Below are 17,151 nucleotides of genomic sequence, written 5' to 3'. Positions count from 1 at the left end.
AAGCCTCCTTTTTTTGAGAAAACATGCCAACTCCAGAATTATCAACCAAAATATTTATTAAACTGTTTGGGATTTTTAAAACCTCCTATAACCACAATATCATTCCAATAGTCCGTGCATGGCAAAACCATGCTGATACACAAAAAAAAAAAAAAAATAAATTAGAAACTCCTCTTATGTATTTCCACTTCACACCTTAAGTGAACTTCACTCAGTCAGCAGGTGCTTCATTCCTGTACTTCTTCATAGCAGTCCAGGAATTTTTCCCTCTCTGAAGAATCTCACTCAAAATGCGTACTATGTCACTTTTATTTTCTTTTTCTGAATGACATGCTTTTCAAAAATTCTTTTTTGATTTAACTTACATTTCAAAACCTATTACTATAGAACATTATCACTGGAGCAAAGTCACAGTAGGAGAAGTGATGATGAAGCCCAAAGTACTCAAGCTGCTACTTTTGACTCATCAGTATGACACGTGAAAATGGTACATTTTTTTTAAAAATTTACATTAACAATTTGAATTATTGATACTAATACAGTAAAAGAATCCTTTGATTAGAAGATCACATGGTACGATAATAAAGCAATAGGTTCTCCATCATTTTATGAGCAAATGACCCAAAGATTGTGGCTCCTGGCTCATGCTCAGGTACAGAGAAAATAACTGAATGAATTTTGGTTTTGTGGTTTTCATTGTTTTGGGGTTTTTTTTAACAATGCCAGCATGTAACATTTTACAAACAAATATATGCTACTGATTTGTTAGAGATCAGCTGACAAGCCTAAAAAGCAAGATGTCTGCTGAAGAGACACTGCAGCTGGAAGCCAGGGAAGACTGGCAGGGGCACACGGACTGAAAATCCAATGTTCAGCCAGGGAAACAGGCACCCACAGAGAAGCTTCAGAGAAGAAATAATGGTCTTTTCCCATGAGGAGAAGCGGAAGGCTGCATGGAGTGAAAGGCTTGTCCAGGCAGATCATTGGGGTTGCAAAGCTCAGAATCCAGCTATGACTAACTAGGAAGGAAGAGAGGTAGATGAAACAACATTCAAATTTGTATTTCTGCAGAAAACTACTGAGGTATTCAAACACTCTAAGCAGAAGGGCATTTTAGACACATAGAAACACACATAGAATTCAAACATAAAAAAGGGTCTACACAAAATCTAAGTACTGTGCCAGTAACAAAGCCAATGAGGGAGCAGTGTACAAGTAGGTCAGATATACAGCAGCAAGAACTGCTGAGCACAGGAGAATCTTGGTAGAGAAGGTGGTGGGGAGAAAAACTAATTGGTCAGCAACAAGAGAAAGAAGTCTGGAAATGGTTAAAACAGAAGAATAAAAAGGAAAAATACTGTTTGAGCTATGTAAAGAAAGATTAGTCTTATTCACCAACACATCCACCTGAAGAACACGAAGGAAATAGGACTGATGACATTTGACTGAGGAACAACTTTCAGTCCCTCCCCACTTGAAGGAAAAGCCAAGTGACTGCTCTACTCCCACCAAACAAAGTGTCTGATCAGCACTGCTGACCTGTCTGCAAGAGTTCTGAGTCCAGAGCCTCAGACACAGCCCAAAGGCCCCAGACTATGACACACCACGTTTACACCTACGTGGCTCCACTGAAATCACCCAAGTAAGTACAAAGGTGGGAACCTGACCCCTTATTTCACCACAGCCTTTGGCTGAGCACCCTTCATGTTAAATATGGAGAGCAGCATAAAACTACTGGTTGCTGCAGTCCAGGTTGCACAGCATTACTGGTTTCATAAAGACACCCTGTCTGAGCTGCATAAACAGCACCAAACACTCCAGCCAGCCAGCTGACAGCTCAGATGAACGCACTTCATAGCAGAGCTGCACACATAGCAGAAGTGTGTCTTAGTTTGCATTTCTCCCATTCCATACAGCCGACATGACATTCACCAAGTTTGACTCCTTAGGTAACAGGGCTGTACTCGATTGCTGATGTTTAATGTATTTCAGATGCTTACCTTCTACCCACCTCAATTTTCCTTAGGGCTCTTTCTCACTGTACACTAACAGATAACAACATCTGGATAGTAGCCTCATGTAACAAATGTCATACTTTCACTCAGGAATTACTTTAATTTGCTCAGTCACTACACATCATATTCCCTCCTGCTACTGAGGTGAAATCAAACCAGTGGTGACAAACAAATGGCAGGATGCATCTGCGCTGGCTGTGTCACTCTCACACCTGAAGACCACGCAACAAACATGAGTTACTCCGTCATCTTGTGCAAATGGAACAAAATGCACACTTTCACTCCTTCAGTTCTTCCAGTATCACATCTGTTTTATGACACTATCTAATGCATTTGTGAGCTATCCAGACACCATATAGTATAATTTTAAACTATAGATTATTCGACTGTAAGCTCCACCATCATCCTCTTTACCTGTAAAATAGGACACAGATGTGTTACACATACTCACATGTCATTTACCTCCCCCCAGTTTAATTAATCCACTGTCAAGCTCACAAAGGAAATCACAAGTGATTTCCAAGACCATCATTAACAATAAAAATATCAGGACAGATCACAGCAGAGATCCAAGAAAGCTTAGCAAGAATGGCAAGAAAGAAACACTAAACACAACCCTGATTCAAAGAGGAGACAGACGAGTCCAAAGCAGAGAGGTGCAGCAGCTTCTCAGTTCTACAAACATGGAGAGGCAAACACAAATCGTTTGACCAGACCAGCCAGGTCACCCTTAGCTAGCCCATCATTCTGGAAGTGTTACTTCCACAGGAGTCATGTTAAAAGGGTAGCTGATGGGAAAAAGGCAAAGAGAATCCAGAAGAAAGAAACACATTATCTAGGATGTATCAGGCTCTCATTGTAATAAAGCAGAGAGAAGGTACCATTTTATTTGGGTGCCAGGTAGAGAACAGCAGTGGTCAACAGAGAAATCTACACTGTATGTAAGTGAGTTGGGTTTTCTTTGGTTTCAATCTGAGTCCAAATTTTAATACATTAGCATGTAATTAAAATCTTGTGTTAACTGAAGATCATGGTCACAATATTCAGATGTTAATGTTTTACTCCCACAACTATTGATAGAAATAGTACTACTGGCATGGATCCATATGTCTGGGGCCAAACACTTTAAAGTTCAATCTTAGACACCTCTGAAGCAGGCAGATGAAGATCCATCTTAATCAACATCTAATAACTCTTTGGCTCCCTCTGGAAAATAGATCTGATACCATGGCTCAGGATGCAGGCCCATCCACAAAAGCTGTAATGGTTTGTGGAATGATTTGTCAGGTGACAAGTCCTTTCATATCACAGGTGGGGCATCCCAAGAAAGTCGCATTTATTTTCTGATTCTTACAGAAGATTTCTATTTTCAGCAATGCCTATACAGCACTACCTGAGACACCTTGAGTCATTAAAAAATTAAATAGAATGAAAAATAGATTTTAAAAGTTTAAAAAATGGTTCAATGACCTTCTGTGAGGTTTTGACTCCTTGTGTTTTTATGCTATTTAAAATGCCTATTCACCACATTTTATAAAATCTCAAATTGTATTTGTTTTTTTCTTGCATCTTTGCTTTTAAAACATGACATATTCTTAAAAAAAAAAAAAAAGGAAAATGGAACTTTTTTTTTTTATTTTTGTATTATTTTTTTAATATAATCTCCTAAGCTACTTTGTATCTGTGTGTATATTTGTTGTAACTGTGTTCATATTTGAATTCTGTACTTCAAGCCATCTTTGATCAACTTGATTAATATTCCTTTCAAAAGATTTTATAGCTGGTGTACTTCATGAACACAATTAAAGTAGATTAATCTGTTCTGAATTATATGTTTCATAAAACTACTGTTCCTCTGATTAATTTTACAAAAACACATGTAACTATGTACAAATGAGTTTTTACTCATTGATAAAGCAATCCTGTTACACAGCTTCCAGTACTGGGCAAGCGATATCATTGTGAATATCTAATAAATCAGCAAGCCTGATGATGCAATTGTCATGTGAGCTAATACACAAAATACTGTATTTTTATTCCAGTGAAGGAAAAAACAGCCCAATTCCCAGCTTATAGCACTGGCTCAGCTACAATGGAAATCTTCAGCTATCAGAATCAGTGGAATAATGCCACCATCTAGTCAAGTGACTGTAGATGATCCACAAACCTTTTTTCCACTGAAACCAGTAAAAAAAAATTATTCAAATTAAATAGCATGGTTGAATTTCAGAGACACTGGGACTAAACAGGACCCTCTGACTCCTGATCTGCAAGAGGGACTCACTTTGACCTTACCATGACTGTCATGAGCAGGCTGATGTCATTTCACCCCATAAATCCCCTTGCCTGGTGCTGTAGCTAAGCACTGCTGAACTTAGGTACCCTCTAGGAACACTGTGATGCTGTAATTAGCCGTGAGACTTGTAATGCATTCCCCAGCCAGGAACAAGGGTTGCTGTGGCCACTGGAGTAAAAGAATGTGAAAAGGGAGTGGAGAAGAATGAATAAGACAGGTAACAGCAGAGAAAACACGGTAAAAACTTACTAAAGTATCTCATATTCAAAGAACACAATAACCACCAGGAGTCAGCTAGACTGTCAAATAGGTACTACAATAAACAGTGGATTTTTAAAAATAAAAGTCCATTAAATTGATTCTTTCAGTGGAGAAGAGCAATGATACATAGAAGGTATATCTCTGACAAGCTTCTGCTTCTGAGCCTCTAAATTACATTAGGTTTGGTGTTTGTGTTTTTTTCAAGAAATTACATATTTAACATTCTGCTTGCAGTGCAACAGTAATCTAAACCCTTCCTTTAGTTTTTGGCAAATGCTGCGCATCACTCACGTTCAACTTATCGTTAATTGTGCACTGTTCATGTATCTTAGTGTGGTTTCAATGCTCCTATGGCAAGGCTAAACAGCATTTCAGAAACAATGATATCCCCAGGCCCGTGCTGTAGTTTCTGAAGCACAGATTTAGCATGGTATTCTGCTCAACAAGCTCATCACTGTTAAGTAACTCATCAGAAAATAAAGAGGGAATTATCAAATGGGAATTGCCAAGTAATTAGTTCTCTGAAGCAGATGACATACAACTGTTAAAGGGAGGGGCTTCCCTGCTAGTCATATGTCAAAGTAGAGCCTCCTAATCTGTAAATAAAAATTCAGTACATATGATTAGTGTGATGGGTATTTAACTGCTAGTGGTACATGGAGAATAAAGATATACCTACTTCTACCACAATAATCTACTAGGATTTTTTTCCCCTTGAATACCTTGAAATTTGAAAGCATTCTGGGTCTACTTGCTGTCAGACTACCTTGGGAAAGCTGTGAATACAGCACACTACCAAGCAGCAAAAGTGTTCAGGGGCTTTTTATATATTACTATATACATTTGAAAATATCACTTTCTAGTCAGCTGCTACACGTGCCACTGAAAAGGAACCACACCAATGAGAAAACATTCAGTAGCACAAAATTTCTGAGCACAGTAAAGGAGGATTAAGCCTGCTTTTTGTAATTATCCTTCTCCATTAAAGCCTGACTTTCTTTCAAGTAGCTGGCCTCACAGAAATGTTAGCTGTACCAAACTACAAAGGCCTTCACACGTGGGTACCTGACAAACAAAAATGCGGTAACAGTCACAACCACACTCCAATACAAGTGAGAAACACTTTGACATTTGTACTTTTTATAGAGCAAGGAGTGACTCACTAAATCCTGAAGTCAGGTTTACAGTTAGTTCCAAAATAAGGAATTGATGAGAAAATAAAGAGGCAATTATCAGATTTAGGGTTTGCCTCTATCACAGAGCCCCAACATGAGCAACATTAAATCCAGATGTTGCCACCTGGGCTAATTTCAGGCCAAAATTATAACCCTGGTAATGAGAACTAACTTTTCGCCAAAGGCAGAGCCCTGGTTTCGAGGCAAGGCAAACCCCACCAGCACATCCCTGCCCAACACACACAGCCAAGGGAAGGGGCAGCAGGAGGGCACACACAGATGCTCAAGCTTGCACACAACTGCACATCACATCCCGACACCTCACCACTTCTCGGTCCCCAGCACACAGAAGTTCTACATCTACTCATACTCACACTAATATCCAAAAGCCCACACTTTTAAAGGAATGCTATCAAGTTGCAGTATGTAGGACAGCAAGTCTCATTCCATTTGCAGATACACCTTTTAAAAACACCAAGTTGGAAGGTGAACCAAACCTCGGACAGTGCCTTATATCACATTATGAATGTCAGCCTTGTGTTTTTATGTAGGCATACCACTACACCCAATGCCATTTATGATTCAGACCATCTTATGAAACTTTCTATCAGTCAGGCAGCAGGCCCTCAGTATCTGCTGTAGGAACAACAGAGCAAAAACATGAAAGGTTATGGCTGAGGTGAGGAGATCACAAAGCCTCATTTTTAAGACATCTGTCAGCACTCACATCACTTCATTTACCTTTCAGTTGTTCACACATTTACAATTTAAAAAATTTAAATTATTCCTAATTACTATCAGTTATACCTAGTTCACAGCTCCATTTCACTTGTGTGCTGTTAACACGTTAGAAATATCCATTGCCTACCTTCTTTTAGCCCTACAGCTATTCTAGACCTTTGTAAACAGCATGAGGGAAGAAATAAAACCAGCTGTGATAAAAGGACACTGATATGACAACCAAAAAGCTACCAGTGCACACAGTAATATAGAGACAGATTAGTTCTTTTTATGTTCACTGTTAAGTATTTTAAAAGGGCAGACTTGCCTGTTTAGAGAGAACAGTAGCCAAAAGACTGCATAAAACAAAAATTATGTCCTATGTAAAAAATAAGCAATATTAAGTAGTATACAGACATACTTACTGAAAATTCAGCCAAAAAATTTTCTTACTAATGGGCTGCCAGCCATAACTTCATCCCAGTACTATGATTAATAAATATCAAGTGACTTGACAGTAGAAAAGATTAAAAAGAACTCTTTAATTGTTAAAATGTCCAGCATCTCACACAAAATCTTCTCAAGACAACTGTATAAAAGAAAGCATTGAGTCATTTGCCTACGTGGAAGGAGGCAGTGCATGCTCTGAACAAATAACAATAACTCCGTGTTTTGGAGAGCAGCTAGAATTAACTAAAAATAAAAAAGAAAGAAAACTGTATCTATTTATTTATTTTCATTCTACTTTTATTATGCCCATGTCCTTATCCAGGCAAGATGCTTAATTGGCTCTGCAGAAAATGCTGCTTGAATTGGAAGGGTAAGCACACCTGGAGAGCTGACACACAGCAGAGATGTTACCCACTGAAGCCACACAATTCCTCACTCACACAAGTGAAGCCATGAATGCACATGTAGGGGCATTGGGCCACAAGTACAGTTTCTGAGATCCGTTTTGGATGCCTTCAAACGAGTCCTGTGTTCTGTTCCTCTGACAGACTCCAGGGTCATAACCCAGCTCTGCCTAAAATGAAGCAGGGCAGTTGCCACCTTCATCCCAAAGCAAATGCAAAAGCCAGAAAGATGATGGGTGTGAGTATGAAATGCTGTATCTGTGGCTGCTCCCTGCACAGTGCCAGCTCATGTTTCTTTCACAGGTTACTACTGTGAGCTCCTGTCTGTTTCCTCCAGTAACAGAAGTTTGTAAGCAGGCAGTATCTATTCCAAGAACTTTTATTTTACTAATTTAGTTATACAGTGGGCCTGATTTTGATCATTCCATGGAGAAAATGAGAACTAATGAGGTCAACAGAGGTGCCACCAACTCAGTGCCAAAAAATGTCCAACAACAAGAAGTTATATCAAATTTAACCTAATCTAAGGTCCACAAATACTTCAAGCTGAGCTTGAATAGGAAAAACAGCAATTTAGTACTATATTCTTCATGCCTCTGCACCAGACTTAACTAGGTTACATTTTTTATCCAAATGTTTGTTTAGCATCAAATATATTCTCTCTTGTGTAATTGCAGATAATACCAGATGCTAAAATATCCAAGGTGACTTAGCAATACATTGTGAGTAACACAATTTGATTATTCACAGGACTTGACCAATGTCCTATAAACAACTACTTCTAATTAAGAGATATAAACTTTTCCAGCAGTAATCACTTCTTTTAAAAAGCCACTTTTATACAACCCAAGCTAATCCTAAAAATAAATAAAATTAAATGCTTTGTGGAAATGATAACGTCATAGCAAAAAAACTCCTTTTATTTCATATCCCAAGCCAATAGTTACTACCAATTCAGTTTTCTTCCAAAACAGGAAGACAAGGTGTGTCAGCACAGGGGCACTTTGTGTGGTTTTTCACTCTAAAGAAACTCTTATTGCTCTGAAGTTACAGTACCCTCATCATTCAAGCTCATTTGGAAATTGTAACAGGCATGTCCTTGCATGTATCTACTTGCCTAGGCAACTTCCCTCTAAAACACAGCACCCTTCCCCATAGCCACAATAAAATGTAAATGATGAGCTGCATACTTTATGACATGCTGTATACATTAAAAAGTTATTCTGCTATGGAGACTTTCTGATCAGCCCTGCATATATAAGAACACTACTGCAATTAAGCTTTCAGATTGTAAATTTTAAAAAGAAACCCTTTGATTTTCTGCAAGCAATCACTATATTTCATTCTCTTTTCTTTAAAGACACAGGCAATTTTATTATGACCCTTTATCTTTTTTTTTCTTAAAGCATTAGCAGCATTGCCAATCCCAAGCACTTAAAAATCATAGAACAGGTCCAAAAAACCAGGCTGGCCTAATGACAATCAGATTAAAGAAATAAAATAAAAATTTATGTTCTTTTTATTGGCAGTATGATTGTTGAGTCTTGGGACTTAGTCTTTTCAAGTTATTTTCCACAACCATATGGGAAAGAGAGATTGAGGAAAGGGGCAGCAGCAGACTGATACACGTGCACTTTTACATCTTGTCTGGCCACAGCATTTCAGGGAGGAAAATCAGAAGAACAGAAAGCATTCCTCAAAATAGAGCAAAAGACACACAGATACATCAGTAGTGACTAATTATCCTGGGAACTATTCTAATGCTGGACAAAGTTTAATGCACAGAAGAAACTCAAGACAGTGGAAAAGCCAAGTAGGCAACAAGCAACCAGAATCCTGAAAACTTTCATAAAGTGAAGGAAGGATTTATACAATTTAACATATGGCATTTTATAACAAGAATCAAAGTCTGCCAACTTTTCCATTCATACTAACATATTCCAGTAACTGAATATACTCTGACCTCAGGTGAGCATAAAACCACTCATCTGGAACGCACTTGTTCTGTAAGTCACTGAACTGAGTCACCAGAGTTAAAGGCATTTTTCTGAGCAGAGTTTCTCAAGGACCTCTACTGCCAGGCAAGGGAAGTACAAACCTATCACAGGTAGGTAATCACACAGCCACCAGGAAGGTGTCCCCTTTGCCTAAAGCCCAGAGCAGACAGTGTACACTTGCTGAAGGAAATAAAAAGCATTGTATTCTCACCTTATTGGCAGTGCATAACTGTATGGTGAAGACAAAAATGACGGTGGTCACTGTCCTACGGGGTCAAGAATAAATTCACAGCTTGTATTGCTTGCCCATCTGGCTTGGCCTGCAATGTGACTGTTGATCCAGGAGTTGAGGAGATGGAAACCAAAATAAAGAGAAACAAAAAACACAGTTAAGAGTCAACATTTACAGTCATTTACAACATGCTAAGATATCCCAATGAAGACTGAGAGAGTCTGCTTCTACTATTATTCAAGCGCAGATAAACTATAGATTTAGTCCTGCAGACAGAGCTCATACAGTAGAGAGAAGAGCCCATTTATTCAGAGTGTTCTTTTCCTAAATGTGATCTTAATGAGGTGAAGAATCATAAGCAAGTGGAGATGACTGTCTTCACTGCCAACAGAACATATTTTATTTGAGAAGCAGTAGCATCCTGAAAACATAGTGCTGCAACTACTACTACTAGGTGAAAAATAATCACCTATTGAAATGTGACTTTACCTTGTATACTATTTTGTCCTTAAAGGTGGCACACTACAGTCGATGCCTATTACTGCAAATTCCTAAATAATATAAACAAAGAAAAACTCTACCAATGTGGGTTTTTGTATTATTTCTGTGATTTTGCTCAGGAAAATCATTAAGATCCAGTACTGAACTTCTGCTGACATCACCTATTAAACAAAATACGTTTTCACTTGGAATCTCACCAAATACTTTTATGACTTTCAGTACAATAAAAGGATTTAGTGGGACCATTTCTCCCTCACTGAGAATCATTTCTGTTGTTTCAGTTTATGAGCATACTTACTTGTTCCTATTTAGGGAAGGATTTACACGCATACTTAACTCTAGATAGGTTCTTTAATCAATTCTCATTCAGCAAAACCCTCACTGGGATGTGTACTAAAGTAACTTTGCAGACTGGGACCAATGCACACATACAGATTTGCATGTGTTGTACAGTCACTTCAGACTACAGCTTTGAGAGAAAAAAAAAAAAAAGCCATGAAGCATTACATTCTCAACACATGCACAGAGATCAAAAAGGAGCTACGGTCACGGATCTAGTTTTTGACTTTGTGCAAAAATCAGAAATCTACAAAGTTTCCTACATTTTAAAACGTTAGCCATGCATCACCTCAGCCAAAACCATATAAAAATCTTCAACTTACTCATATAAAGAATGTGAACCACTGAATAAGACTTCAAAATACAGTGCCTTTGACCAAATACCTATTTATTTATTTATCACACTTGGAGTCTCGCTTTAAAGTAAAATGAAAGGATGAGGTCTGGATTTTCACTTTGCAAAGCTTAGGCTATTGAAGTCACTGAAATACAGCAAGTCAGTTCTTTGCCATGAAATATTTACCTGTGCCAAGTCTGCCATACTTCTGTTTCATGTTCTAATTATACCTTTATCTGTTGACGCAGAGCTGGTTACAGCAGTCTCAGAAGAGACCTACAACTAAACCTGTTATCTGCAACCTCTGAATTGTACACACTGTACCCGCACAGTTCTCCAGAGCAGCCAAATCACTCACAACCTGTGTGGTTATAGCTGAGGCTGTCACACAGCCCGACTTCTCTCAAGCATCACCAGCGTCAGCTGCCTCGCACGCTGGAGTAGGTTTGCAGCCAGCCAGTGCTTCGGACCATCTATGCAATCCTGACAAGCACTTCCTTTACAGCCTGCCATACTTTTTTATTGCATTTCCCCCTCAATTAGTACACCACAACAAAAGCAGTGTGTGTATGAACAATGACAATGATAATCCTGACTATCATCTGCTAAAATATGCTGTTAAACTTCAGCAAGGGGAAAATTAGGCCTTCATTTTGTTTTACTAGCCACGTTACTAAGAAAATTATTTTAAAATTCTAACATTTAAATCCTTAGTTGCTTTTCAGGTGACTGCATTCAAGTGTCTATTTTCTTAATTAATGGGAAACTAGGCCACTGGATCTATTACATAAAAAATTTTTGTTAAGTGAAATTCCAGGTCTCTTGTAAATGCCTTTTAAAACAAAACTAGTTTTTTCAACCTTTTAAAATAGATTCAATCAGGCTAGAAAACCAAAGTTGCACTGTTTATTTTTCAGAAAAGTTTTTAAACTATGTATATATGGCCTTTTTGAAAATAATCACTTTCTAACACTCTTAGTCACAGGTAATTTGTCTTACAATAAAATATGTATAAGCAGCATGCAGCACACAAAGGCTTACACTACAGGAGTCATCCTGCTCCTTACTATTCCACTCTCTCCAGTCAGTCCTCCTAACAAGCTCTTCTATATCAAGCCCCCACCTCAGAATGGAGGCCCAAAAACAGAAGCAGCTGCACAGAGCAGAGAATATTCTCTCCTAGCCAGAAGGGCAAGTTAGTTGAGGCACCGAGGAGCTGCACTTCAGTGCAGGAAATTGCCTGAAAATACCCTGTCCCCTCCCCCCTCCAAGAAGAAACACTCCTGCTCGATAGGCAGGCTGAGACCTGCAAACTCATCCCACTAAACCCAAGACCACTGCTGCCTGTCACCACAAGAGCTGAACCACTAACAGGCATTTCTCATTGCCTCCTCCTCCAACTCCAGTGCCTTACCGTCAGAGTGATTAAAATATCTATTTTACTGAGATATTTCTGGATTGCTTTATGTTCCAGCCTGGTACTACAAATGCTCAGGAGCTGTGGGTGCTGATGATTTCTCATCACTGAGACACAAAATCCTCTGGGCCAAGTTCAATATTAGTGTAAGTGCACCCAAGATTAGTGACTGGAGTAGGGGTGTTACCCACTTCTATAGACACTTAATGCAGCTCCTTAATCAGGCAAAAATCCTATTTAAGCCCACAGTGCTTTTTACCATGAAAAGCAATATAGAGAAAATAACAGTGATACGCAGCAGATCACTTTCCGAGCTCGGTTACTCTATACTACATGCCTGGATTATGTCCAATAAATGGAGTTATTTGAGATATACACCCATGTAAGTGGCTCACAATCCCATCCCCTGGAGTTGCTCCAGATTTACGACATTAGAACACTGTGCCAAATTTGGTGCTTTTAAAAAATTATACCTACATTTATGGAAGTGGCTTAAAAGAGTGATGTTCGAACAATGAGAATGATGACAAATATACATTGCTTGGTGAAACATGTTTTTAAGAGCAACATGCAGTTCAAAGCTAATTATATTGCATATCCTTTTTACGGTATTATACAACGTGTCAGAAAGTTTCCTGCTCCGTGGCTATAATATTTTGGTAAGCCTAAATGCAAAAAAATACACCCATACAGAAACAAAGTGTTTGCTGAGACAAAAATTGTTTTTAACAATTCTATAATATTATAATATTATCATTATAATATTTTGCGATAATATCTAAGGATATTATCACAAAAAACTGCAGTCAGCTTTCGTGTAAAAAAAGGGCCTAGACCTTGCTAAGAACTATGAGGAGGCTTAACAAAGCCAGAGTGACAATACTGACATCAAGTATCACCAATTTTCATCTTACCAGCCAGAGGGTGTAAAGTATAGTAGAGGAGTGGAGAATAACAAGCCTCTGGCCTAGGATGAGAATGCTGGAATGGGAACTGTTAACAAACACTGCTGCAGCCACCAAACAGTTAAACCAGACAGACAGTGGGGGGTGGGGGGGGGGAGAGAAGGGAAAAAAAAAAAAAAGAAAAGGAAAACTCTAAAGAAACTTTCATGCTAGCTTGTATAAGCCAAAGCATTTTTAAAAAGTACCACACCTTCATAAATTTGCTAATAATACAGGCAAGTGGAACTGACGATTTGGCTGACCTGCTAAGCGTGCCACGTACGGTCCCATCTGCCTGACATTCCACTGGGCAAAGAACACCCTTCCCGAGAAGTTCGGCCATTAGGAAGCCACCTCCGGCATCTTTCAATTTTCGGAGAGCTGGAGGCGGTGGCCGCGCCGGCCGTACGCACGCCACCAAGGCGGCACACGCAGGGCTGGCGGTAGCCCGCTGGGTCGCCCGCCAGCCACACACGCACCTGGCTGGCCGGTGACTACGGTGAATCCCGTCTGTTACCATGGCAGCCTGATCTAATTACATGACTGATCAGGGCTGGAGTAAGCGCGCTGAAAGCCTGCACCGCTGACATGTCGCTACATGATGAGAGAGACAGACAGACAGCCGAGCACGGAGGAAAACCTATCGACCTCTGCCTTACGTAAAAAGTGAGGAGATTACAGCCAGCCTTTCAAAATAGCTGTTACCCGTAAAATACCGGGCCAGTTTTACGAACAAATTAGGTGCAATAACGTACAATTCCTACTATTATCTTGCAGCATCGCAAAAATAACTACGGCGCAATATTTTCCCTGGCCATTCTCAATTTCCCTCTCCTTCATTCATAACCCTTGTTCCATATGATAAAACTGCACCGTCTCTATCACCCGAACAGAAATAGATTAACGTGAAGCCGGGATTTTCCTTTAGGGGACGGTTTCATTCGAAACTGAAATTAAAAGTCCTTGACTTATCAGGGTGTCAGCAGAGTAACTCACTATGCCTGACCGTATCTGACGCGTAAAGTAACCATTACTGCATAGAATACATAACCATGAGCGTTAAAGGTTAAAGTGTAAGCCGTGTTACAAAATATGAATTTCTTTACCATATGAAAGGGAAAAGGTCTCCGGCAAAGGTCATTTACCTACACACCCTTCCCGTTCTGCACAGAGAAATCATTTGTAAAGAGGAAGGTTTTACAAACCTAGATTTCTTCGTCTGGTCGTAAAAGAAATGCCTCGATTTTTTTTTCCCCAATTCTATCTGGAGTTCGGGCTCATAGGGGAAAGATGCTGTTCAGAGGAGTCCCTATTACACAGCATACGGTAAACAAAATAAAAATAGCCTGTCGCTCTCGTTGTCTACACAGTGCATTATATAACGGGCTTCCGACTTGTTTTCTTTTCTATTATTACTCTTCAGTAATTCCTCCTCTTCAATAACATGTAAATCGCTCCCAATTCTGTCATTTTATTATTATAGCTATTACTATTACAGTAGGAGCTAACGCTTTTCCAGCACGCTTTAATTTAGACTTTAATATTCTCAGGAATCACATTGACGGATTCAGCACCCACAACCGTACACGGGGTCATTTATTTGTTTTTCTGCCGGTAAATTACGATGCCTTAGGAGAAAAAAAAAAAAAAAAAAAAAAAAAAAAAGAAAAAAGGAAAAAAAAAACCAAACCGACAAAAACCAAAAACCAAACCACCAACAACCAACCTCAAAACCCCGCAACCCAACCACCCCCACCCGACCCGAGCAAACCCGGAGGCGGCGGGGGATCGGTGAGCGGCAGGAGGGCAGCGGCCGCCACTGGAGGCGAGCGAAGCCCCGGGGCGGCGGCGGCGGCGGCGGCGGCGGGGAACCCCGGCCCCGCTTCCCCTCGGGAAGCCGCCGGCCGGACCCCACAGCCGCAGGCGGGCAGCGGGGCGGCGGCGCCCCGGCGCCCCCCTTCCCCCACCCCTCCCGCCCCGTCCCTCCCGGCAGTACCGGGTGGCGTCTGCAGCCGGCCTGGGCCCTGAGTGAAGCGGAGCGGGGCTGCTGCCGGGCACATCCCAGCGCCAGCGCCGCCTCCCCCGCCGCCGCCGCCTCCTCCTCGCTTCATTCACCCTCCGGCAGCCGCCCAGCCCCGTACTACATACGCCGTGCGGTGGCGGCGACCGGCCCTGCCGGCGACCGGCCCCGCGCTGCGCCCCGCCGGGTCCGCCCGGCGTACGCGCCCCGCACGGCCCCCCCGCACCGCGCCGGCCGCGCACGCACACAGCCGGCACCGCACCGGCACCGCACCCCCGCACACACACACACACACACACACACGGCACCGCACGGCAGCCCACACACACACACACACACTCACACACACACACACACACACACACCCGGCACCGCACCACCGCACACCGCCCCCCCCCAGCACACACGCACCGGCACCGCACACACACTCGCACGCACCGGAGCCCCCACGCTCACACACACACACCACACACACACATACACACACACTACACACACACACTACACACACACACACACACGCACACAGCGGCACCGCACACCGCCCCCCCGCACACACGCGCAGTCTCACACACCCCGAGGCCGCCGCACCGGGGACAGCCGCGGCTCGCAAAATGTCCACCGTCCCCGCGGCCACCCACACCCCGCCCGGGCCGGGGGGAAGCGGGAGGGGGTGCTGAAGAAGAAGGAGGAAGGAGCGGAGCGGAGCGGGGGGGGCAGGCAGGGCTGTACGAGCGGCTCCCGCCGCGGGTCCGCCCCGGCCCCCCGCTTCCTCCCGTGTCCCGCATCCCCGCTCCGTTCCCTGCGCGGCGTCCTCGGCCATTTCGCGGCCGCCCCCCTCTCCTTCCCTGCTTCCCTCTCCCTCCCTGCTTGTCTCCCTCTCCCCTCAGGGCCGGGCCCGCGGCGGCAGCGCCTGCGGGCCGGGCCGGGCCGTGGCGGGCCGGGGGCGGCCGCTGCAGCCCCGCGGCGGGGTGGGCAGCGCGCTCCCCTGCCCCCTCAGCCCCGTGTTTTTCCCGCTGGAAATTGCCGGCGGTTTGCAGTCTAAACAAGGGAAGAAGCCGGAGGCGGGTGGGGGGGAGGCAGAAAGCAGAGGAGGAAAAAAAAGCCACTTACTGTAAAGTGTCAGTGGAGGTGGGGTTGGCGGGGGTGGGGGGTCAGAGAGAGACTCGCACACAAATGTCTTCCTAGCTGATCACGGGGCTTGGGTCTGCTTTTTGTTTGTTTGGCTTTTTTCCTTCCCCCTGCAGTGACACAGGTCCGGGATGTCTCCACCACTGTAGTAGAAATGATGTCTGCGGTACAGCGCTCGCTCCCTCTCCGCTCTCCAGTATGTAAATGGGTAATAGAAGCCAAATATGGAGCAGTTGGCTGCCTCTGCAACAGCTCAAGGATCCTACTTCATGCAAAAGGCGGGGGGGGTGGGGGGGGAGGGAGGGGGGGAGAGAAGGGAGGAGGAGGAGGAGGCAAGGCAACACTCTGGCAGTCGGCCAAGAGAGCCACACAGATTATTGCATACGCACGGCACCGCCGGGCCAAGGCGGCCTTTAACCCTTTGCGGGCCGCCGCACGCTGCCCGGGGGCGGGGAGGGGGGCTGGGGGCTCGCCTCGACACTTACCTCCTCCTTTCCCTTGTAACACTTCAAAGGCCAGGCTGGCTCTCTACGGCGGGATTAATCCCTGCGCACGCCAGTGTTCCAGAGAAGTCCCCGTTCCTGTAGCAGGCTGCGTCGCGGGGCTCTCAAATCACTTTGCAGGCGGAAAGAAATGAGATGGGGAGGGGAAAAAGAAAAAAAAAAAAAAAAAAGGAAAAAAAAAAAAAAAGGAAAAAAAAAAACCCAACCCAACCCCAAACCTATATTGTTTAAGGGGGAAGAAACAGACAGCTAGCGACGTGTGCTGTCCTTCAGAAATGGCAGGGAATGCTGGTTTAAAGGATGCATGAAAATCGGTTGCTCAGTCAAGGCTGCTCTGTCTCTCTAAGGGAGGAAATAAAACTGTGCTGGAAACCAGGGAATGCTCTGAAGCAGCCTCTGCGAGAGTCAG

At 42.9% G+C, this 17,151-nt stretch overlaps 1 protein-coding gene across 15 annotated transcripts in view; it reads right to left on the bottom strand.

Moving 5' to 3' along the window:
• ATXN1 (ataxin 1) overlaps positions 1-17,151 on the bottom strand; it is a 474,819-nt gene that overhangs the window by 197,170 nt on the left and 260,498 nt on the right. For 4 of the 15 annotated variants that reach the window (XM_086841849.1, XM_086841808.1, XM_086841784.1 and 1 more), the window contains one exon: positions 9,530-9,649. The gene's annotated coding sequence lies outside the window, so the exon portion shown is untranslated. Of the gene's footprint in view, positions 1-38; positions 1,020-9,529; positions 9,650-13,351; positions 13,587-15,084; positions 15,279-15,683; positions 15,774-16,221; positions 16,505-16,724; positions 16,855-17,151 lie in introns of those variants that run through there. The other 11 variants (XM_086841778.1, XM_086841769.1, XM_086841760.1 and 8 more) reach the window with 8 other exon arrangements.

The sequence above is a fragment of the Cyanistes caeruleus genome, chromosome 1 (assembly GCF_971803275.1).
Source record: "Cyanistes caeruleus chromosome 1, bCyaCae1.hap1.1, whole genome shotgun sequence".
NCBI classification, from domain to species: domain Eukaryota; kingdom Metazoa; phylum Chordata; class Aves; order Passeriformes; family Paridae; genus Cyanistes; species Cyanistes caeruleus.
This window is presented reverse-complemented; position numbering and strand designations above follow the sequence as displayed.